The sequence below is a fragment of the Nannospalax galili genome, unplaced genomic scaffold (assembly GCF_000622305.1).
Source record: "Nannospalax galili isolate Female #2095 unplaced genomic scaffold, S.galili_v1.0 scaffold85, whole genome shotgun sequence".
Lineage (NCBI taxonomy): Eukaryota > Metazoa > Chordata > Mammalia > Rodentia > Spalacidae > Nannospalax > Nannospalax galili.
The window spans coordinates 5,507,269-5,531,581 of record NW_008358866.1 but is presented as its reverse complement, the minus strand read 5'-3'; positions in this window follow the sequence as shown (position 1 = coordinate 5,531,581).

Genomic DNA, 24,313 nt, shown 5'->3' with positions numbered 1-24,313 from the left:
TGTATGTTCAGATATATAATGTTTTGTGTTCAAGATATTATAGTTATACAAAACAGCATATATAATATTGTATTGTAAATTTGGTTATGAATACCAGAAAACCCACAATAAAGAAAAGACATTATACACATGTCTATAATAAATGAAATAAATATGCACTTATAATGTTGTATAATTGAGATGCATAAATGAATTAATCCTGTTAAGATATCAGCATAGACAAGTATTAAAAATAATTTGAAAAAATATAGACTTATATATGCACCTTGATATGTTTTAGTCAAATAAAAAATATTATCTTTTTAGGCCTGTTGTTAAACAATGGATGTATACCCTTGGCTCAAATTTCTCCCCAGCTTTTCACACTGAGAGGTAAGGGTTTCCTAGACCCTGAGCAATCAAGCCAAAATTCCATGACCTCTAATTCCTGGTGCTGGCAGGTAAGGGGTCTCTGGATGGTAAGCACTTGCCCTTAACTTCCACTGACATCCCCAGTTGCCCTCACCATCAGGTAAGGGTTCCCTTTACCATGAATACCTGAGTCCAAACCTCTCACACCCTATAACTCCTGGTGCTAACAGGTAAGGAGTCCCTCAGTCCAGATCCTACTGGTCTACATTTCATCAGTTCCCTTAGCTCCCAACACTGAGAGTTAAGCAGCCACCAAGCTATCAGCACCTGGCTCACACTTTCACTCAACCAACTAACTCCAGATATATAAGTCCCAACACAAACAAAACAATGTGAAAATCTAAGATAGTATGTCTCCTTCAAAAATTACTAAAATAAATACAATAAGAATTACCTGGAAGAAATTCCAGATGAAGAGTTCGAAAGCTTACTGAAAAATACACAAATAGTATCTGTGCATGAGTGCATGTGTATAGCTAAGGGCTATATAACAAGAAACTGCGTCAGAGAGGAGAAACCTTCCTTCGAGTTGTTGGTCAGGGCAGTTCAAGAAATTCCACAGATAACATAGACTCTGGCCACAACCTTTGATTATCTCCCAGAACTTGAAGGTAAGACCCTACTGCTGAAGACAAGACATACTCTAGACATAGAACTTGGTGCAATGGTGCTAGAGCTGACATGGAAGCCTCCTCCCTGAAGACTAGGTCTACAGTTTTGGAGGGCACTATGGAAGTTGCTAAAGGAGAAAAATCAATCAGTGGTCTAATCCACATATGTGAACTTGTGCCAATGGTGGCATTGAGCACAGGACCCATGCCAAATCAGACAAGGGCCCAAAGTGGAGCAAGAGAAATGGTGGCAGACTGACCCTAGACTGAGAAATGTTGGAGACTGATTACTACTCGGTGAGGGAGAATATGCCTTACTTATGAACTCTAGATAGGTTGGCTAGACTCCAGTGGATGAATTTGCACTGAAGGACATTTGGTTACAAATCCTTGACTGGATAAGACTTAACATGTAGGACAGAATACATGATGGTCTGGTGGGGGGCTGGGGAAGCATGGGTTTGGGAAAGAGATCTAAATTTAATTAAGAAATGCTACATGAAATTACAAAGCTCAATAAAAAATTTTTAAAAACTCAATTCAAAGCCTCACTAACAGAATATAGCATGTTGAAGCAGAGTATTAGGATAGAAGACAAGGAAGAAAAACTGAATCACTCAGCAAAGATGAATGCCAACCTCAGAATCTGTGAATGGAACATGGGAGAGTGTTCTTAAATGCTGAGCCATCTCTCCAGCCTCCTAAAAATATATGAATCTTAACACAGAATTATTGAGAAACACCCAAAACAAAATGATGCTGAAAATGAAAAACTCATTAATCTGAAAAAGAGGGGGATAGTAGGCAAGAGATGTTACCAGGGGGGTAGGTGAGGAAAGTGAGAGTGTTTAGTTGGGAGGGACAGAGGGAGGGACATGCTTTGGGGCCATGGTGTCGGGGGAGGGAACTCAAGAGAGGGGGGATGTTGGCAGGCAGGTGTGATTGAGAGAAAGGTGGGGATGGATGAAGGAAGTCGGATTGGAGGAAAAAGAATGGAGATGAATCTTGGGGGGCTAGGGAACCCAGAGGGAAATGTGATACCCCTGAAACCCCCTGACCACGTTCAAGAATCTATAGGGAACAAATAAACAATACCAGGATAATAGATCAAAAGAGGTCCAAGAAAATACCACAAAATCAACAAAGTCAGGAATGAGCACACATACTTCAATAATTCTGATTATTAATTATCTCCATTGCCCAATAAATGACACATAATAGAGATTGGATTTGACAACAATATCAACTTCTGTTCCCGCCAAGAAAAACACTATGCTATCAAAGATAGGCATCACTTTAGGGTGAAAGGGTGGGAAAATTTTTGCAAGAAAATGGAACTAGGAAACAAGCAAGCATAACTATTTTGCTATCTTAAAATATAGACTTCAAGTCAAAACCACTGAGGAGGGATTAAAAAGGTCCCTTCATCCTTATCAAAATAAAAATCTATCAAGGATATTTTCATTCTAAACATAATACACACACACAAAGAGCCACTATACCAAATTCCTTAAAATAAATATTAATAGATATAAAATGACAGATTAATCCCAACACAGTGGTAGTGGATGACTTCAATACCTCATTCTCACCAGTAGATAGGTCATCTGTACAAAAACTAAGCAGAAAACCTGCATCAAATGACACAATAAGTAAAATGGACTTAGATAGATGGAGAATTTTCTATCTAAACAGAAAAGAATGAAGTTATTCTCAGCAGCCCATGGAACTCTTCAAAATTGATCACATATTAGAACACAAATCAAGTCTGAACAAATATAGGAAAATGAAAGCAACATCCCATATTCAGTCTAACCACAATGACATAAAGCTAGATGTCAACAGCAATAAGAAATACAGAACATACATAAACTCATGGAGACTAAACAATAAATTATTGAATAATTACGTCACTGAAAATTTTTAAAAATTATAGAATTGAATGAAAGGTAACTATAACCTACAATGCTCTATGAGACAAAATGAAGGCAGTCTTCAGAAGAAAGTTCCTAATATTAAGTGTCTATACTAAAATATTTGAGCGATCTAAAAATTAATAATTTAATGATATACTTAGAGGCTCAGGAAAACAAGAACAAACCAAAATCCAAACAATAATATTTCCAATAGCCATAAAATAAATAAATGAATGAATAAATAAATAAATGAAAAAATAAATAAATGCATAAATGAGAAAAAACTAGCAATAAACCAAAGTGAGGAAATAACCTCTTCAATGAAAACTTTAAGATACTGAAGAAAGAAATTGAGAAAGACAATAGAAGATGGAAAGACATCCAATGCTCATGGATTGGAAGAATTCAAGATAATCCTACCAAAAACAATGTATAGATTCAATGTACTCCCAATAAAAATTCCAATGTCATTTTTCATAGACATAGAAAAAACAATCTAAAAATTTTAAGGGAGGCAAAAAACACCAAGAAGGGCAAAAGCAATCTTGAACAAAAATAATAATGTGGGAAGCATCACCATTCCTGATTTCTCAAATTATACTACAGAATCAGAGTAATAAAAAAGCACTTACTACTGGAATAAGAATGGACACATTGAGTAATAAAACAAAATTGAGGTTACAGATAAAGGTCCATGTACCTACAGTTACCTCATTTTTGACAAAGAGGCCAAAAGTATATACTGGGAAAAAACAGCTCCTTCAACAGTGGTCCTGGGAAAAATGCACTTCAACATGCAGAGAAATGAAATGAAATCTCTGTCTCTAACTGTACACAAAATAGCACTAATGATCTCCATACTAAACTTCACACAGCGCTTAGCCCAACCAGACAAGCTAAACCAAAGTATGCCAGATGTGCTGGCCAGCGGGACTTTCAACGTGGGTACCTGGAATGAGGAGCGGGGATGAAAGGGGCAAGAGACACAAAGAATGGAGACAAGACAGGCTTTCTGATCAAGTCTCATTTATTGATGGAAAAAGTACAGTTTTTATAGAGAGAGAAAGGGGGAAGTTGGCAGGAATAATTCTATTGAGGCAGGAGCAATTCTATTGACAGGGCAATTTTCATAGTTACACCACACCACATGATCACAGAGTAATTTCCATAGTAAGACCACAATTCTATAGTAAGCCACAATTCTATTATAAGGTCACACCTGCATGATTACAATGTAATACAAAGAAGTTTTCTAGGCAGTTCCATGAGAAATGAGGGAGTCTCTCAAGCAGTAAGTGCTCGGGTTAGAATAGCATGTTTTTGCAAGGCTTTCAAGTATGGCCAGCTGGTTAATCTAAAACCAGGTCAGACTTGATGTCCAGAAAACAGCTTTGCCAGGAATCAGGCCTTGCTATTGTGGGGCTCAGGGGCTCCCTACACCCAAGTGTTCATTCAAAATAGGAATGCCAACACTGTTTCCATAAGGTAGGGGCCCACATTTATAATCACATCCAGACATCAAGCTAGAGCTAAAACCAGAGCTTAATGAGAACCAGAGCCCAAATCAAAGCTGGAATATGATCTAGCACCAGTGCCAGAACTTGTTCATAGAGGAAATAGAGACCACAGGAAAGAGCCCACCTCTATTTATTATTCATCAGTTATTGTGATAAAACACAGTGACCAAGGTAGCTTACAGAAGGAAGAGTTTGAGTTTACAGTTTCAGAGGAATTTGAGTTCTTCATGGTGGTGAGGATGGAGGCAGGAGGTGGCTGGGGCAGGAGCAGAAAACTAAATCCTTACATCTTCAAGCAGACAAGAGAAAACAACTAGAAATTCTGCAAGGTTTAAGAACTCTTAGAGCCAGGCCCCAGTGATGTACTTCCTCTAGCATGGCCACACCTCCTAAAGTCTCCAAAAACAGTGCTATCAACTGGGTACAAAAGGGTCCAAAAACTTGGAGCCTATGGGGGACATGATCATTCAAATAACTACACCACACATTATACAAGAACTCCCATGCAAGGTGGCTTTTTAGGTGCTGGGAAAGTATCACTAGATTTACCAGAGGGAACTCAGCAATCAGGATATCTATAACTAGATAGATTTTATTGTTGCATTTGGTAATTTACTTTTAGGAGAGGATAGAGGGTAGAGAGTATGGTACCTGAACATTAGTCTACCAGAGGAAAATGACACCTCATCCATCCTACAGCCTAGTACTTCCAGAAAATTAGAAACACTTCCAATGAAAGAAGAAAGTTAAGTTAAAAAACAAACACAAATAAACAAAACAAGGGCCGAGTTCTTGTATGCAGCTCCTAACACACAACACACACAAAAACAAGGGGCTGGAGAGATGGCTCACCTGTTAAGAGTACTTGTTGTTCTTGCAGAGGATCAAAGATCTATTCTCAACATCATCATGAACCCACACCCACCTACAGCTCCATCTCCAGGGTATCCAATGCCCTTCTCTGGCCTCCATAGGTACTTGCACAATTGAACACACACTAACACACAGACACGTCACACACGTACACATTATAAAAGTAAAAGATAGAGCTGGAGAGATGACTCAGCATTTAAGAGTACCTGATGCTCTTCCCTAGTATCCAGGTCTGGTTCCTAGGACCCACACACTGCACAGTTCACAACCTCCTATATGTCCTGCTTCAGGAAATCTGACATCTTCTTCTGCTTCTGGTCCCTTCAGACACATTCAGATGTGTACGCACACACACACACACACACACACACACACACACACACACTTAATAATATAATAAATCTTGAAAAAATTTTGAAATTAAATCTTAAAAAGAACAAGTTGTTCCCTCCTGAAACTCTCAGTTCTCAATAATTGACTCAAACTGGTAGTATCTAGAAGTCATTCCAAACAAAACAAATTGAAAGAGTAATTAAAAGTATGTTAAAAGAAACAAGAACATGGATAAACAGCTTAATGAGATAAGAAATAAATACAGGGTATGAAAATGGAATTAGATAGTAGCAAAAAAAACTCAGAAATGCTGGAGATGAAATCAAGTAAAGTGCTTACATGAGGAAGACAAAATATCAGTGTTTGAAGTTATGGTGAAAGAACTGGCACATTTAGTCCAGGGTGTTGATGGATTTAACAAGCATGTAGATACGAGTGGAACAGATGAGACCTTCAACACACCAGGAAGGGAACAAACAAATCTATGAATTATGGACACAGAAGAAGGAGAAAATCTTATTAAATGCGTATAAAATATTTCCTCAGTCTAGGGAAAGAGAGGCCCATGCAGATACAAGAGGGATACAGAACACCAAATATACAGAACCAGAAAAGAAACTCCTTATGTCACATAGCAGTTAAAGCACTACAATACAGAAGAAAGAAAGCCATCGAATTCTGCTAGAAGCACCAAGTCACATACAAAGCAAACTTAATAAAATAATAACCAATCTCCCAACAGAAACTTTAAAGACAAGAACAAAGTGAACAGTTGTATTTCAAGCTCTCAAGGAGCACAGCTGTCAACTAAGACAATAAACCTAGTTAAATATCTGTCTGAACTGAGAAGAAAGAAAAATATTCCATAATAAAAACAGGCTAAAGGAATTTATGACCACTAAGGCAGCCCTACAGAAGATACTGGAAGGAATTCTCCAGACTGAAGAGAATGACAAACACATCCAAGAGACTACAGGAAAGAAATAAAGGATGCTATAATAGCAGTCATATGAAATTAAGAAAATACCAAATATTTCAAAGTCAACAAATTACTGGAATTGCATACAATTTCAATACTAACACTGAACTGAGACTGGAAAGAAGGCTCAGTGGTTAAGAGCACTGACTGCTCTTACAGAGGTCCTAGGTTTGGTTCCAAGCACCCACATTGTGGTTAACAACCAACCCAAACTCCAGTTCTAGGGATTCTGATTCCCTTTTCTGGCTTCCACAGGCAATATACTCACATGGTTAATGTTCATGCACGCAGGCAAAACACTCATACACATAAAATGAAGATAAAATAGTTTTAAAGTAATTAAAATAATAAAACTGAATATTAAAAGTCTCAATTATCTGATTAAAAGTCACACTGGCTAAAAGTTTAGATTAGAAAACAGGAACTATCAATTTGCTGCCTACAAAAACTTACCTCACCATAAAAGACAGGCATTACTCAAAAGAAAAGATGGAAAAATATATTCCTAGGAAATAGAACTAAGAAGCAGGTGTCTCTGTTCTATTATCAGATGACACTAAAATCCAAAGAGATAAAAAAAAGTTACTTATTCTGATTAAGTGGCCAATCCAAAGCGAAGTTAGTTTAATTAAGAACATATACACAGATCATAGGTGCACTAATTCAAAACACACCCCCCCCACACACACAGTAATAAATGTAAAGACAGATTAATCACAACCAAAAGTAGTGGATAACTTCAATACATCACTCTCACCAATTGAAAAGTCATCCTGACAAAAAAAAAAAAAAAAAAAAAAAAACAACCAGAAACATTGTGATTAAATGGTATCATGGATCATGGATCAATTGGACATAGCAGACTTATACATGTAAAAAACATATGAAAACCTATCATTTCATACACTAATTAAAAAATATAATAAAAGTCCCACAGCGAGGTGTGGTGGCTTATGCCTTTAATCCCAGCAGTCAGGAGGCAGAGGCAGGTAGAACTTTGTGAGATCAAGGCCATGCATGTCCTGCCTACATAATGAATCAAGGCCAGTTGGAGCTACAGGAAAACCATTTTTCAAAAACAACAACAACAAAAAAAAAACAACTCAAAAAAAGTAATTTGAAAGAACGGGCTCTGCATGGATGGATAATGCTCCCAGAAGCCATAGTTTATTAAATGAAAAATCCCAGTACCAGGTGTAGTAATTCTTCCCCGAGTTTTTGGTCAGGGATTCTAGATCTTCCCTAAACAATATAGTCACTGTAACTGCTCATTGTCACTTACAACTAGATGGTAAGATCCTCTTGCTGAAAACACCACCCACTTCAGTTGCAGAACAGAGAGAAATCAAGCTGGGACTGAGATGGGAGTCTCCTCCCTACTGTTAGTTGCTTGGCTAACTGGCTAGCTCTCTCATACTGCTGAAGGGTGCTATCTATATGTACCTCTGTGGGAAAGAAATCATCAACAGTCTTAATCAGCTGTGGATTCTAAGTGCCAAAATTCTCCACCCCTCTCCCCCTCCCCGACACACAGACACACAACATCCCATAGCTTGCTGTGGGTTAATTGTACCTGCCAAGGTAAAAATTGCTTTGGAGAAAATTGAAGAGGCAGGGAAGACTTCATTCAAATGTTACTGTAGTGGAGAGAAGCCTCAAGAGATTCTGAACTCAGAAATGCTAAAACAAAAGGTATCAGAATTTAAAGGCAGGGAGGGGGTGTGAAGTCCAAGCTTCTCTGTCAGGAAAAGAAGGTAAACAGACTCTGGGAGGTTGAAGAGAATTTGAAGAGCCATAGACTGATAACATATTTTATTTACTCCCGGAGATAGCCACCTCACAGACTAATAGGTAAGCAGACCACAGACTACTAGGCAAGCAGACTCCAGGAGGTACCCAAGCCTACTCTGACACGCACATAGACTGGCACAAAGGTGCCACAGATGTAGGTACACAGGTTACAAACAGGCACATTGGCAAAGGTAAAGCAAAGCTTAGGGCCTTTGACCCTAGGGTCATAGCTATATAGAATCTCATGAAAGTGGCACTCTGCCAAATTGCATAACTGCTTACTTTTGGGTTCCCTGGACATCAGATATCAGCTATTTTGTGCTGACTCATAGTCACCCATGTCCTGCCTTAGCCATCTTGGCCAATGAAGGGTATCTGCACCAGCACCATGTTGTTTAACATGAACTGTCCAATAGAGCTCTTTTATCCTAACAGGGATTGGAGGAGGACATGATAGCCCATTAGTATATTTATTTTTGTTTGACTCAAGGAAAAAGTAAACTAATATCTTCAGGATAGCTGTTAGTTTTATCATTGAAAAGAAAGGCTCCCTTGAAGTTAGGCTTCATCCCTCCTTCAAAAATGGCAGATAGAAGAAGGATGTTCTCTAAAGACTGCACTTCAGAGGGTGACTTCCCTGTGTTTCAGCTAGTCCTGGGTTGCTAAATTAGCAAGAGTGATTTAAAAGGATTTTCATGTCTTATGCGTCACAGGGAGGTATGCCACCTGTGGCACTAGCCTTTAATAACTCATGACTTCTGGGAGCAGGACTACCCATCCATGGTAGATATTCAAATCCTCTCTCTCTCTCTCTCTCTCTCTCTCTCTTTCTCTCTCTCATAATTTAGTTGTTAACTAGTTTGCATTGAATTTCATGGCTTTTTTATCTTTTTTTGTTTGTTTGTTTGTTTGTTTTTGAGACAGGGCATCACAGGCTGGCCTAGAACTTACTGTGTATTGGCAGGTTGACTCAGAACTCCTGGAAATCCTGAATCAGCCTTCCTAGTGCTGGGTTACAAGAGTGACCCATGCTTGTCTTTTTATCAATATTTTATTTTTGGCAGTTTCATACATATATACAATATACTGTGATCATATTTGTCCCCATTTCTCTCTTGCCACCCCCTAAACTCCTGGTGATCACCTTCTCCTTCCCAACAACTTCCCCTCCTATTTTCATGTCTTTATTTTTTGTGCAGACCTTGTGGAGATGGCCCAGCTGCTGAGTATTCCTAATAGCAATGGGTGTGTCACATCCCTGAGACAGCCTTTCATAGCACATTGTCACATTCCCTTTAATATTTGTGTGTGTGTTTACACATTAGTGCTGCTCTTGTCTTTTTTCAGAGACCCTTCTCTTTGCAATGAGTAGGGATTAATAAAGAGATTCATAATAGTTAATAGGATAAGACTAAGTGATTGTTGAGTGGTCAGTTTGTATCGCCTCATCCCACCTGAGCCTCGGGGAGTTTGCTGAGGAGTCCACTAAAAGAAAGTGAGAGCTGGAGGATGAGGAAGAGTGTGGTGAAATGCTGCCTTCTGGACATGATGTGACCGTTGTACTCATGAACTCAAAGCAGCTGCGGTACCTGCAGGAGACTGAGTCTGTCAACGATCCATCACAGATGAGAGAGGGCTCACGAGGCGCTATCCTTCCTTGAGAAGCTAGAGGCAGTCAATGATTCCTGGGCAATTGGGAGTCCTGTTCCTCAGTGATATCCTTACTAGTAAGTTGTCCTTGCTCAAGTGTATAACCTGCTATCCATTCTCACACAAGCAACCCTAGCAGTAGATCAGAGTCCTGACTCTTAATGCTTTGTAGTTTTAGAAGCATGTGTGAATATGCAAGCAAAAGAGTTGAGCTATATTGAAATTTTGTAGTGTGAAAAAACTTTTGTCCATATTTTTGCCTGGTTTTCTATTTTATTTTCTTTGTTCCTAACATAATTTTATATAATCAGCTGAAGTAAGATTTTTAAATGCCAATAACTTACATAAGAAAGATAGGTCAAATCACCAGGGCCTCAAGAATCTTCATTTCAATCTGACTTGTTCTTTCAGGTTGAGATTATTTCAATTTGCTTATATTATGTCCTTTGGTCATCGCTCCACTGTGTCACTATGATATGTTTCCTCTACACTCTTGTAGTGTTACAGGAAAATTGAAGCATGGGACCAGCAATGCACAGAAAAGGTACCAAGAGACTCTTGTGGAGAAATGAGAAGTTTATTCTCGCTAGCAGGCTGGAGCAGAGTTACCTCCAAAGAACCAGAGGACCAAGTTGAGCCCCTTTAAAGAATTTATAGTTCTCCTTGCAGTGTGACACATTAGTGGATATACAGCTGCATGATTATTAGGACAGGTGCTTAGTGCCCTAAGACCACAGAAGGCAAATTCCTTCTGCAGGCAGTTTTACAGAGAAAGGCATTTGGGTCATATTTTTAAAATAGTTTTGTTACAGTTATTTTTAGTAAACAAGGCAGTTGCACATAGATTTTCCACTAGATAATGGTGGCATTTATTTCTTAAGATTGCTTTCTTTAATTTAGTTTTGATCCTTTTTCTCATCACAAATTTTAGTAAGCATTTATAAAACCACCATAAGGAGAGCACTAGATTTTAAAGTATAGTTCAGTCATAAAGTAATGTTAGATATACACAAAAGGGACATTAGATGTATAGTTATATATATCTTTTCCCCATCAGTTACAATATTTTAATATAACTAAATCTTTGTTTAATAAAGGTATTGAAAAATAATTTTATGATTTACATGTAAAAGGGGAGAAAGAAAGGATTAAACAGTATTCTAGGGCAAAAGCTGTAGCAGAGATCAGGGAGACTCATAGTGTCCACAAAGAGTGTGCTTTATGTGTAGTCAAAAAGAAGACAATGTCAAGTTTGTCAAAAAAGACATTCTTTTGGTAAAATATGAATATTGAAAATACCAGAAAAACAATATATTCTATAAAGGGAAATTCTCCAATTATTTATACAGAAACAATGAACCAGTTGGGTAATCTTAAGGATGTCTGTGTTAAAGTTTATCACTGGTCACAGATAGCGTGAAAATGCTCACTTGAGACTGTCTGGAGTATGTGACTGAGGTAATGTCAGAAACTGTTTGACTCTTCTGTTTCTACTAATGGCTGTTCTAGGCATCAGAGACACAATAGTAAACAAAATAAATGGGTTCCAATCTTCAGGAGAAATAATACTCAAGTAGAGAGCACAAAACAAATTGATAATATCAGTTAGTGATATTAGATTACTGTGAATAAGTAAAGATATGCTGGATGATAACAAAGCTGAGAGAAGTAGCTATAGGGAATTTTCAAGAAGAAATAACATTTGCATTGATACCTGAAAGGAAAATGGGAATTTAATACATTCATGAATAGAGCAAATATACAAATGCCCAGAAGGAGAAAGGAACTTGGTTTTTCATAATTGCAGAGTACTAGTTGATTTGAAAGCTAAGGTATAGATAGGCAAAAGGTGGTATAAATAAGATCAGGGAGTCATAAATGTTAGAATTGGTTAAAGTCCCAAAACATTACTTTAACTGTCCTTTGACAAACAGAATTTAAGAATGAATAATGGACATCACTTGAGGAGGCAGATGTCATAATTGAGGCAAACAGTGATGACTGAAATAGGGAAAATGATCAGGGGAGCTAACAGAAGTTATAGGACTCAGTGCTGGCTCAAAAAGGAGCAGAAAAGCTGGGAAAAGAGTCAAAGATTCTTGATAGATATTTTTGCCAGAGGAAGTATTGGATGAAAATAAAAAAGATGGCAGAACCTCAAATACAATGAGATTTGGAGAGAGGAATGGTAGGTGAACATTTGAGGTCAATAATATAACTCAGACAATTTATGTAGCATGCTACAAGCCCTGGACCTCATCCCCAGCACTTCATAAACTGGGTATAGTGGTATATACGTGTAATCACAGCACTCAGAAGCTTACAGCAGGAGGATCTGAAGTTCAGGGTCATTCTCAGCTACCATAGTGAGTTTGAAGATTCGTGAGATTCTGCCTTTACAAGAAAGTTCCATTTGAAGCATGTAGAAGTTTGATATGCTCATTAAACACCACAGAGAAGTTGCAAATGGGAACTGTGAATTACATAAGATTGGAAATCAGAGGAAATGTAACTAGAATACAGCATAAACAGTTTGATTTGTCTAATTGACACCAGGCATCAGAGAAGTGCTTATGAATGATTTCCGTGTCTTCATATTGTTCCTCCCATAAAAACAAAGATTTAACTATCATTTGACTTTTGTATTGTTAACACTATGAAGAATTTGGTTAGTGTATTCTTGTCTGTGTGTGTGTGTGTGTGTGTGTGTGTGTGTGTGTGTACGAATGCATGTGTGTGAGTTTAAGCTTGTGTAGAGAAATGGAGTAATTTGTAATGAAGATATATTTTCAATAAAAGTGAATATATTAGTGATGGAAAAATAGCACAGTCTGTAGAGTGCTCACATTATAAGCCCGAATACTAGAGTTCTATTCCCAGAGCCCGCATTTAAAATGCTGGGCATAGTGGCATGTGCTTGTCATCTCACAGCTGAGGAGACAAGATAGGTGGATCCCTGGGGCTTGCTGGCCAGCCAACTCAACATAGTAGGTTAGTTCCTGGACAATATGAGAACATGCCTGAAAAAAAAAAAGTGGTGACAGTGCCCGAGGAATGGCGTCCATGGTGTTTCACACACACACACACACACACACACACACACACACACAAACACGAAGTCAATATATTAACATGCTGATGGCCAAAATCTCATTTGATATCTGTCTTTACATATATCAAGTGTATTCCAATATCAACTCCACATAAATTATTCTACTGTTGTATACACAAAATGAAGGACTTCTTGTAATACAATCATTTCTTATATCAAGTAGTTAGAAATATTTGTTATATTTCTTATGAAGTAAGGTAGGTAAGGTGACAGAATTATTCTTGTGATCACTTACTTTCAAACACACAGGCAAGACTCTGGAGTCTGTGTCCATGAAGTGTATATTATTAGAATAAAACATAAATAACTTTTAACCCTATTTCAAAGACAGACTAGAATTTTACAACTACTTTGTAAAGTAATCTCAAACAGGCATGCAGGCAGTGTGACTAAACAGCATTATGAAAAATTCTGATAAAAGGCTTAAAGATGGCTTTCCTTCTGACTGTGAACAAAGTTTTATATTGAGTAATAGTTGAATAAAATATCAACCTCTAATGTTTTAACAATATGACTAGAATTTGTTAGTTCTTTTGCTGTTCTGGTCTTTGTAAACTGCCTCCAGAAATGTGTTCCCTGAGGCTAGACACCACTGTTTCTCACTCTTTTTGTAATGGAAAAATACAATACAACAGCAGGGCTACACAGTTCTTTATCCGTTTTCTTGTCTAGCTTAAGCCTGCTGGAACTCAAAATTTCTTACTAGAATCAAGTGTTTTTGTGCTAATATAGTCAAATATCTATTTTCATTTCTACTCAAAGTACTTATGCCCATAGTTTGAAATTTATGCCCCATACATGTGCCGCATGCTTAGGAAGAGACACTCCCAGTTTTCTTCAGATGTTTGCATCTGGTCATGAATTGTTTAATACTAAATATGGTAAATAGGCAGTAATTATATGTTAGGCACAGTTTATTGTGTATTTTCATTTGGAAACATTAAACAACGAAACAATATGCTTTCTCAATTGAACTTTCCATCTGCATTTTATACTTCAAGTTGGGAGCAGTGAATGTAAAAAGCAATGTGATGTAAATGAAAGTAAGAGTCTTTATAGACCTATTTATCAACCAAATTACCCTCTATCAGTATTACTGCTAGTATAGACTATCTTTGGAACTCTTGGGAATAGGGAGGAGAGAGGTGCAAATAACCAGGGAACATAGGTAGTCATTAACCAGAGACACACTGGGGCAATATAACCATTATCAAAACATTAAAATGACTAATCCAAGAGCATAGCAGGTCTTGCCATTCTAGAGTGTCTTCTTCTGTTTATTTTTTTCCATCTGAAAGTTTTCTCTGTAGACATCCTTTTTTCTCCTTGGTTAAGTTTATTTCTAGGTATCGTACTTTATCTAAAGCTATTGACAATGGGATATTTTTCCTAATTTCTTCTACAAGTTTTTGTTATTTTATATAAATACTAATGCTTTTTATGTTGATTTTATAGCCTGCAACAATACTCCAAATGTTTATCACATCTAAAATTTCTCTGGTTAAATCCTTAGAGTCTTAAAAGTATAGAAGCAGGATTCCTGTGCATAGGAAAGTATGTTGGTTTCATATTCATATTTTCATTCCTTTTCCTTCTCTAGCTAAGACTGAATATTATATTGAATAACAGTGGAGAGAGTGGTCACCATTGTTTCATCCATATTTTAGAAAAAAATGCTCTCAGTTTCTCCTCATTTATTACAATGAAGGATGTGTTTGTCATATACAGCCTTTATTATTTGAGGTTTGTTCTACCTATCCCTACTTTCTTAAGGGCTTTCATCATGAAGGCATGTTGAAGTTTGTCAAACACGTTCTCATTCCTCTTTATATGTAACTTGTTTTTTGATATTCCAGGGGTTTAAACTTAAGAAACTTCTTGAGTATCAGAAGAGACAATGAACTTACACTTTTGAGCTGTGTGTAACTGTTAAAGACTATAGGGACTTCTGAAGTTGGATTGAATCATTTTGAATTATGAAATAACCAAGAACCCATAAAAATGGTGGAAGTTATGGCTTAAAAGTGATATGTTTGGGTGTGAAGCTGACAAGGCATAAGTCTGTGATGGTTAACATTGTCAACTTAAGATGTAAGAGAATTTCCTTGGAGACAAATCTCTGGCCTGTCTTTGAAAGAATTTTGGGTTAGTGTAACTGAGAGAGGATAACACATCCTAAGTGTGGATGGTACCATTCCATTGGCCAGAAGACCAGCACCATTCCATTGGCCAGCAGAAGACCAGCATTAATTCCTGTACATACTAGGAGTGGATGCGATATGACCAGCTGCCATGTGCTCCTATTGCCATGTCTTCTCAGCCATGGTGGACTGCATTGCCTCAGTTATGAGCAAGAATAAGTCCTTTCTCTGTTAGTTGTTTCCTGATGGCATTTTGGTCAGAGTAATGATAAGAGTAATGAATGAATACAATAATGTTTAATATGTCAAGGTTTATATTCCATCTATTTCTAATTTCTTTGGGACTTTTAACAGAAAAGTCTGTTGTACTTTCTTTAAAAATGTTTGTATTGAATTACTGCAAACTTAATACAATATATCTTGATCATATTTAGGTGATCTCACCTATCTGCACCCCTCTTATAATCCTCCCACTGGATTTCATATACCGTGTTATATATATTAAGGCCTATTGTGTCAAGTTTGTGTACCCCAATATCTTTTGGTGTGTGTTCATCCACTGGAGCCTGGCTAACCTATGTAGCATCACATCCTTAAAGAAAAACCTCTCCCTCTCCCAGGAGTTTTGGTTGCCAATAGTTCCTAATCTAAATCCCAACTTCTATCCTGGGTTTTTCTCTGTGGTGAGCTAATGTGGGTCTTTTGAATGCTGTTACTATTGCTGAGTTCATATGGGTAGCTTCCCAGCTGTCCAGAAATTTCTGTTTCCTAGTGGTCATCTGCCACTTCTGGCTCTTAAAATCTTTCTGTCCCCTCTTCTGCAATGGTCCCTGAGCCTTGGTGGCAGAGGTTTGATACAGGTGTCCTATTCAGGGATAAGCACTCTGAGGTTCTTTCTTATCTGTATTTTGGCCAGTTGTGGTTTTCTGGGTTAATCACTATTTGTTGCATGAGGAAGCTTCCTTGGTAAGACTTGAGAGGTATATTATTATTCTTTCAGTCCCTGTTCTGCTATGTTCCCTGAGCCTTAGATGTAGAGGTTGCATTGTAGCTATATCATTGGGGCTGGGCATCACACAGTGATTCTCTGCATTTGACTAACTTTGGAACTTTGTAATAATCTCCATCTGTGTCAAAAGAAGCTTCTTTGATGAAAGGTGAGAGACACTCATCTGTAAATATAAGAATACTGTATTAGTCATTTTCTGTTGCTGTGATAGAAACACTGACCCAAGAAATTTATAGAAGGAAGAATTTATTTGAGCTTACGGTTCCAGGGGAATTACAGTCCATTTTGGTGGGGAGGCATGGTGGCAGAGGTGGCTGGAGAGGAGGAGCAGAAGCTAAGTTCTACATCTTCAAGTGGGCAGGGGAAGCAAGAGTGTGACTAGCGATCTGGCAAAGCTTAAGAACTCTCTAAGCCCACCCCCAGTGACTTGCTTCCTCCAGGATAGCCACACCTTCTAAAACCTCCCAAAACAGCACCACCATGTGGGGACGAAATGTCTAAATACTTGGAGCTTATGGGGGACATTACCATTCAAACCATCACAAACACGAATTTAGAATCTAGTAAGAAATTATGTTCTAGGGGTGATGACAAAATATGGTTGTCTCTATAAGTCTATGCCCTCTCTAGCCATGTGTATTTGACTATTTTTACAGTAACACACATGTATTTTCTCTCACTGAAAGGGCCTTAAATCCAATTAGGCCACTGTTGGTTACCTCCAAGATAAAAGTAATACTACTACACCAGTAGAGATTATTGGTCTGGTCATTGTTGTAGAACAGAGACTTTTCAGCTTGGTGGAATCATTGATTCGTTTTCTCCCTTGGCTGTTTACATAGTGTCTTCTGCTACATTGGGGTCTAGTCTTCAGTGAGGAGGCTTCCAGATCATGCTAGCTTGATTGCTGCAAGTCCCATGTGCTAGGTATGTCATGTCTTACCTTGAAGTTCTGGGATACAATCAAGGGCTGTGTCAAAAGCCTATATTATGCTGGAAGTTCCTTGGAGTACACTGACCAAGAACTCGAAGGGACATTTCCCCTATCTGGCGCTGTGGCATAAGGACTGTTGTTATCATTTGAAACATGTAAACACTATGTTGTGATGAAATCCTTGTTAAGAATCACTTCTGTCTCCTCCTACATGTCATTTCTAATTGTTAGGAACTCCCTTGCTACATTCAGATTTTTAAAGATTTTCTTTTTTATGCATATTTTTATTGAATTATTTGTGCATTTCATGCAATAAATCTTAATCATATTTAGAGCCTATCCATCATCCACACCATCCAAAGGCCCCTCCCAGGATTTCACGCATTCTGTAATGTATACCTTAAGGCCTATCAAGTCAATTTTTTTTATTTTTAAAAATAGTTTTTTGAAATTTTGCAATTTTCAACAATGTAATTTGTTGATATTTAGAGCCACCCCATCTGCACTTCCCCTTACTGCCACCCCAAATTTAACGTACTCTATTTTATATACACCATAAGGCTATAGAGTCTGAGTATCCAAATTTCCTTCAATGTGGGTTCATCCAGTGGTGCCTAGTTAACCTACTAAGAGTTACATTCCTGACAGACACTGACTTTCCCCATCCCAGTAGCCAACAGCTGCCAATAGTTCCTCAGTTAAGGTTCAAGTTTCTTATCTACTTCCCCACGTCTATGCTGAGATTTTATCTTGTTTGAGTTTTCATTGGACTTGTGCATGCTGTCGTCATTGCTGTGAGTTCCTATGAGAAGACACTGGACAGCTGTCTGGAAAGCTCTATTTCCTTGTAGTTATACATCACCTCTAACTTTTACAATCTTTCCATTCCCCCTTACACAATGATCTCTGTGTCATGGGAGGCTGAATTTTGATATTATGTAGTATCCAAGGAGAAGCACTCTGCACTCACTTATTCCTGCACCTTGGCCAGTTGTGGGTTGCTGTGTTAATCACAATCTGCTGTACAAGGAAGCGTCTCTGGTGATTTGAGAGATGCATTAATCTACAGGTAAAACAATAAGTCATTATGTGTTAGTTAATACTATAACTATTTAATAGAAAACTAGTAGACTCACCTTTATGCCCTCTGACCTATCTGGGATCAGGTACCTTGGCCTGATAGCAGTGTCAGGTATGGACCCTAACTTATGAAGTGGATCTTAAATCCATTTAGAAACTCATTGGTTACTCCCATAATATTTGTGCCACTATTTCACCATAGGTCATAATTTGCAAGGCCAGTTGTTATTATATTTCACAGGATTCACAGCTGGGTAAGGCTAATTATTTTCATTCTGGCAGCATGCATAGCACCTTCCAGCAGTATGGAAGCTAGCTAGTAGAAATGAGGCTTTGGAGTCAGTGCCAGCTTGATTTGTCTTTCTCTTTGTTCTGCAGCTCATGCATGAAGTGTCTTCAGAAATAGGGTCTTGCCGTGAAGTTCTGGTGAGTAACCAAGAGCAGGGGCAATGCCCAGTATTGTTTGTGGCTCTATGGAACCCCTAGTCAACAGCTTCAAGAAAGGGAGTACATTCCTGGAATTGTGGTTTTATTGTGTTCGCCTATGGTATCTAGTAGGGGAAATGTCCCTGTGCTATAAAGTAAGTCCTTTTAACCTCTATTTATAATGTATATGTATATGTGTACATATATGTATATGTGTATATATGCATATGCTTCTTTAAGGAGCTTTTATACTGGTAGGCTTCCATATAGATTTCAAAAGGCCTTTAGTGTTGGTTATCTCTCCCCATACTCTCTTCTCAACTCTGCCCTTCATTCTTGAACCCATTTAACCCTTCCTACATTTTTATTCCCCTCTCCCCCTTTATATCACTGAATTCTACTGCCCATCCCATGAATCTGCCCTCCCCACATGGTCATTTGTTAGAGTACTGACTTCTTTGAATTTCAAAATTGCAACATCCTTATCTAGGATTTCAAAGCTAGCAATCAGCTATGAGAGAGAATATGTGAAGCTCATCTTTCTGAGTCTATCAAGTCAAGTTTGTGTACTCCGAAGTCCCTCAGTGTAATTTCCACCACTGGAGGCTGTTCAGCCTGTCTAGGCATCACTCAATTAAAGAAGAACAATTCTCTCACCCAGCAATGATCAGCTTCCTCACTAAAGTTGTGGCCTCTTGCCCATTTCCCCAATTTTATGCTGGTTAAGACTCTGTTTCCTTATCGTCCTGTACCTCCTCCCCTGGCTCTAACAATCTTTCCACCTATATTAGTCACAGTTCTCTAAAGAAACATAACTGATACGGATTTATTAGATTAGTTTACAGGATAGAGTTGGAGTAGTCTAACAATGGCTTCATTCTGGAAAGGCTGAGAATCAGGTAGTTGCTCAGTCCAAAGGCCGGATATGTCAGCAGTCCCAATCTGGCACTTGAAGGCTTTAAGGATTCCTGGAGGTCTGTTATTCTTCAGTCCACATTGGAATCCAAAGAAATTGGTTCTACTATCAGTGGAGGAATGCCACAGCAACAAGAGAACCTGACAGGGAGAGAGAAGGCAAGCAGGTAGAAAGCAAGAGCTCCCTTCTGCCTTGGCCTTTTATACGGGCTGCCACAGAAGGTAACATCCACATTTAGGGTGGGTCTTCCAGCTTCAAATAATTCAATCAAGAAAGTCTCTCTCATTTCAGTTAATTGCAAATCTACTCAAGTTGACAAAAAGAATAACCATCAAATTGCCGCTGTTCCACAATGGTCCCTCAGTCCTGCATGGGTGAAGTTTAAAAACGGGTCCTGTAGCCTACACCCTGCAGTCTCTTATTCACTATACTCTGGCCAGTCAGATGTGGCCTTTAGAGTTCATTACCCTTAACTGTTGCATGAGGAGGCTTCACTGATGACAGTTGAGAGATGCATTAGTATTTTCTCTACCCACTGTTCCACTTTGTTCTGTTAACCTTAATTGTAGAGGTTCTACTGCAGATGTGTCACTTAAGGCTGGGCATCTCACAAACACTTATTCTCTGTGTGTGGCCAGTTGTGGAACCCTGTAATAGTCTCTGTCTGATGCAAAAGAAGCTTCTTTGATGAGTCGTGACTGGCATAGTTATCTGTAAATATAAGGATCCATATTTATCGTATAATAAGAAATTACATTAGTCTAGGAATAAGACAGTTTGGTGTCTTTTTCTAAGATCTTTCAATGTCAGTTCTTCTAACTGTAAACATTCCTCTAGAACAGCTTTGGCTCTATCCCAGGGTATCTGGTGGTTTGTTATCACTTTCATTGTTTTCTAGGATTTTAAAATTTCCTCCATGTTTCCTTTAATGACATAGTTTTTATTCCAAAGTTTATTATTCAAAGATATTGGCCTATAATATATTTTTGTTGGCTCTTTTTCTGATTTTGGTATGAGGGTTTTAATGGTATCATAGACAAAATTTGAAAGTGTATCTTCCTTTTCCATTTCACAAAATAATTTGAAGAGTATTGGTGTTAGTTCTTTTTTGAAAGTCTGGTAGAATTCTGTACTGTGTCTATCTGGTCTTGTTTTTTTTAAGTTAGGAGATATTTACTCCTATTTCATTCATTATTGTTACAGGTTTATTTAAATTGTTTACTTCATCATCACTTAATTTTTGTGGGTCCTACATAGGTATAGTATTTCATTAAGGAATTCTTTATAGTACTTTGGTAGCTGGCCATTAATTTTCTTAATTTGTATTTATCTTGAAATACAAGCTCTTTTTTCCTCATTAGTTTTAAGAGATAGCTGTGTGGAGTAAAGCAATCATGGCTGGCAAATATTTACCTTCAGTGCTTGAACTATAGCATTCCATGTTTTTCTGGATGTTAGGGTTGCTGATCAAAGATTTGGTATTATTCTGATGTTTCTGACTTTGCAAGTGAGCTGGAATTTTCCCCTTATACCTTTTAGTATCCCTTCTTTGTTTTGTATTTTTGACAGCATGACTATATGTCATGGAGAGATCCTTCTCTCATCATGTTCATTTGGGTTTCTAAATTTCTCTTGTATATGGATGTTTGTGTTCTCTAATGTGAAATTTCATGCTATAATTTTATTGAACACATTGTCGATACTTTTTGATTCTTTTTCTCAGCTTTCCTTCAACTCCATGGATTCTTAAATTTGATCTCGTGAATGTGTCTCAGACTCCTTGGAAGTTTGGTCACTTTGTTGTTGTTGTTGTTGATGATGATGATGTTTTGTCTTTATGTATGTCTGAATGTGAATTATATCATCATTGTTCTCACTGGAATTCGTTCTTCTGCTTTTTGTGCTGTGTCCTTTCCTTGACTGATTTTTTTTCCATTTCAAGGACTTGTTTGGTTATTTTTCAGTATCTGAACTTCCTTGCTGAGTTTTTGTCTGTATTTTATTTTCTCCTCCATGTTAGTAACTGTTTCATTCACTTTAGTAACTTTCTTGCCTGAAGTGATTTCCCTACTTCATTCATCTGCACCAGCTTTATGGAAGTGTCCTGAAGAAATGCTGTCTCAAATACTTTGTGTTTGTTGTGCTTTGTGTATCGGTTGTGATGAATGTGTCTTCCAGTTTTAACTATTCTCACCTTTCCACTGTTTCGATTTGCTTGTTTTGATTTACATGTGTTTCTAGAGGGTTTTCTTCACTAAAATTATGTTTCCTGCTGCTGTTTATAGGGGAGACGTGTTCAGTTCCTACTAACACTTAATCAGCAGGCTTTGATTTCAGTAGGAGACACTCTGTGTTTCACTCACATCCCTGATAAGGTTACTAGCAGCATTTGGGATACCAGTTGGAAGAAGTGTCATTCGTAGCTATTTTCACAGCTAAAAGTATCAAAACTGAAGCAACAAAATGAAATGAAGAAAGAATGTGAATGGGGGAAACACAAGTGAGAAGAAAGTACGTTTTTATATCATAGAACACAAAAATGTCTAAATGTAAATAATCAAGAGTTGTGGTTGTATTGAAAATAAGACTCTATATTTCCAGGACAAAGCATAGAGTTAATGAATTCATGTTGGTTTTGTTTAATCATTAACAGAAAGCAAAAGATAATGAAAACAATGTTATTTTGAGACATTATTTTTCAGTTTGTACCTAACTACTGTTTTTCCCTGCTCATACAAGTCACTGTTTCCAGAGGTAGGATTCCACCTATAGTTTATCAAATGAAAACACTTTTGTTTCTTGAGCTGTATCTTCAGTATTAACTTTCTTTCCTAGGAGTGCTTGTCTCCAACAGTTTTCTGAATTATTCTGGAAACCAAGCTAAAATTACATGCATCAATTAGCTAATAAATTTTGAAGTGACATTAGAAACCATTTTTAAAATCTATACATAGAGTAGGCCGATACATTATCAGATGAGCCTCAAAAATACATGTTTGTTTTTTGCTCATGTAAACATTCAGTACCGATGTCCTGTTCCTCTTATAAGTAGAGAGACCCAAATCCAAGCCACAGGTCTCTAGCAAAGCAAAAGAGAAAAGCAGAGGAAGCCAATGTGAATGCTTTGGGCAGCTAGACAGGAAATCACCTCACTTCCCACACCTGGGTTTGTAGGAACCTATAAATTACTTTTCCCTCCTTCATTAGACTTTCACACAGACAGGGGAACTACATGAAAGGACTAAATTTTTAATAATTAATAATTAATTAGAATTGCTGGTGGTTATGAGCTTCCTGGTATGGGTAGTGTGATGAGTCTACAAGAGTCATAATTCCTGAACAATTTTTCCAGCCCATTCCTATTTGTTTTTATAAACCTAGCTTATGTATCTTCTCTCCTTTTTTGTTACAATGTTTTAGAAAAGATTTCTGTGAAGAAATAACACATTTTAAATTTTCAAACATTTATGAAGCGTAAACTTGTAAAAGAATTGACTTGGAAAGTTATTTTACTATTTGAATTCATATTTGTTTTTGTAAACATTTTTAGAAGCCAGAAGTCATAATTTTGCATCCTCAGGTACAGCAATGTCTATGTTCTAAGCCTACCCTGAATATATGTCAGGATCTTTTCAAAGTCATAGGCCCATAATCTGGATAACACATGTCCACCAAGTAATATATATACATACACAAGCATGGATCTACACAGAGGAGGGTCAACACAGAGGGATCATTTCCTCCGTGCCTCCAAGCAAAGCCAACGATGGCTAAACAGGACCTTTGACTTATTCTTCACACAGGCAGAACTGGTAAAAGAAAGGAGCCAGGGGTTCCTCCCAAGCCCATGTGACCCCTGAGGAACAGATCCTCAAATGGCCTTAAGAGTAAAAATAAATCAGTATATCTGGGTCAACTGTATGGCCTTAAACACCCAAAAGGAAAGTATAACCAAAAATAAAGGGGCCAATATAATTTCTTAAGAGTCCATATGCATAGCTAAAAGCTATATAACAAGCAACACCACCAGACAGGAGATACCTTCTTTTGAGTTGTTGGCCAGGGTGGCCAAAGGGACTCCCAGATAGTAACCCAGCATAGAACTGGGAAAATGAATGGCAGACCCCAATCTTATCTAAAGGAATATTGACAACTGATTGCTGCTAGATGAAGAACAGCTGACCCTCCTAAAACAAAGCCCTATAGATAGGCTGAGTAGATTCACCAGAAGGGCAAGTAGTAGGGAATGGCTGGGGGTGCCAACAACACAGCAGACAGTATCAGGGATATCAGAGTATAAGGGCTCTAGTAGGGGGAGGGAGGCTATGGGAAGGTGCCATCTGGGAATTGGGAATTGTGTGTATAGTCGAATGAGATTGTTTGGGATGTTCTGTGTGATATATACACACACGCACACAAATCAACAAATTTTTAAAAATGTATTATATTTGAGGAGGAAGCATGGGAATTTATGTCATGCTAATTAGTAGAGGTGATAAACATTACCGTTAAAATCCACCTGATGACTTCATAGACATACACGGGCGCCAAGGGTCCAAGTGCAACTGATTATGACTAGTGATAATCAGATACATATAGATTAGATATGCAAGC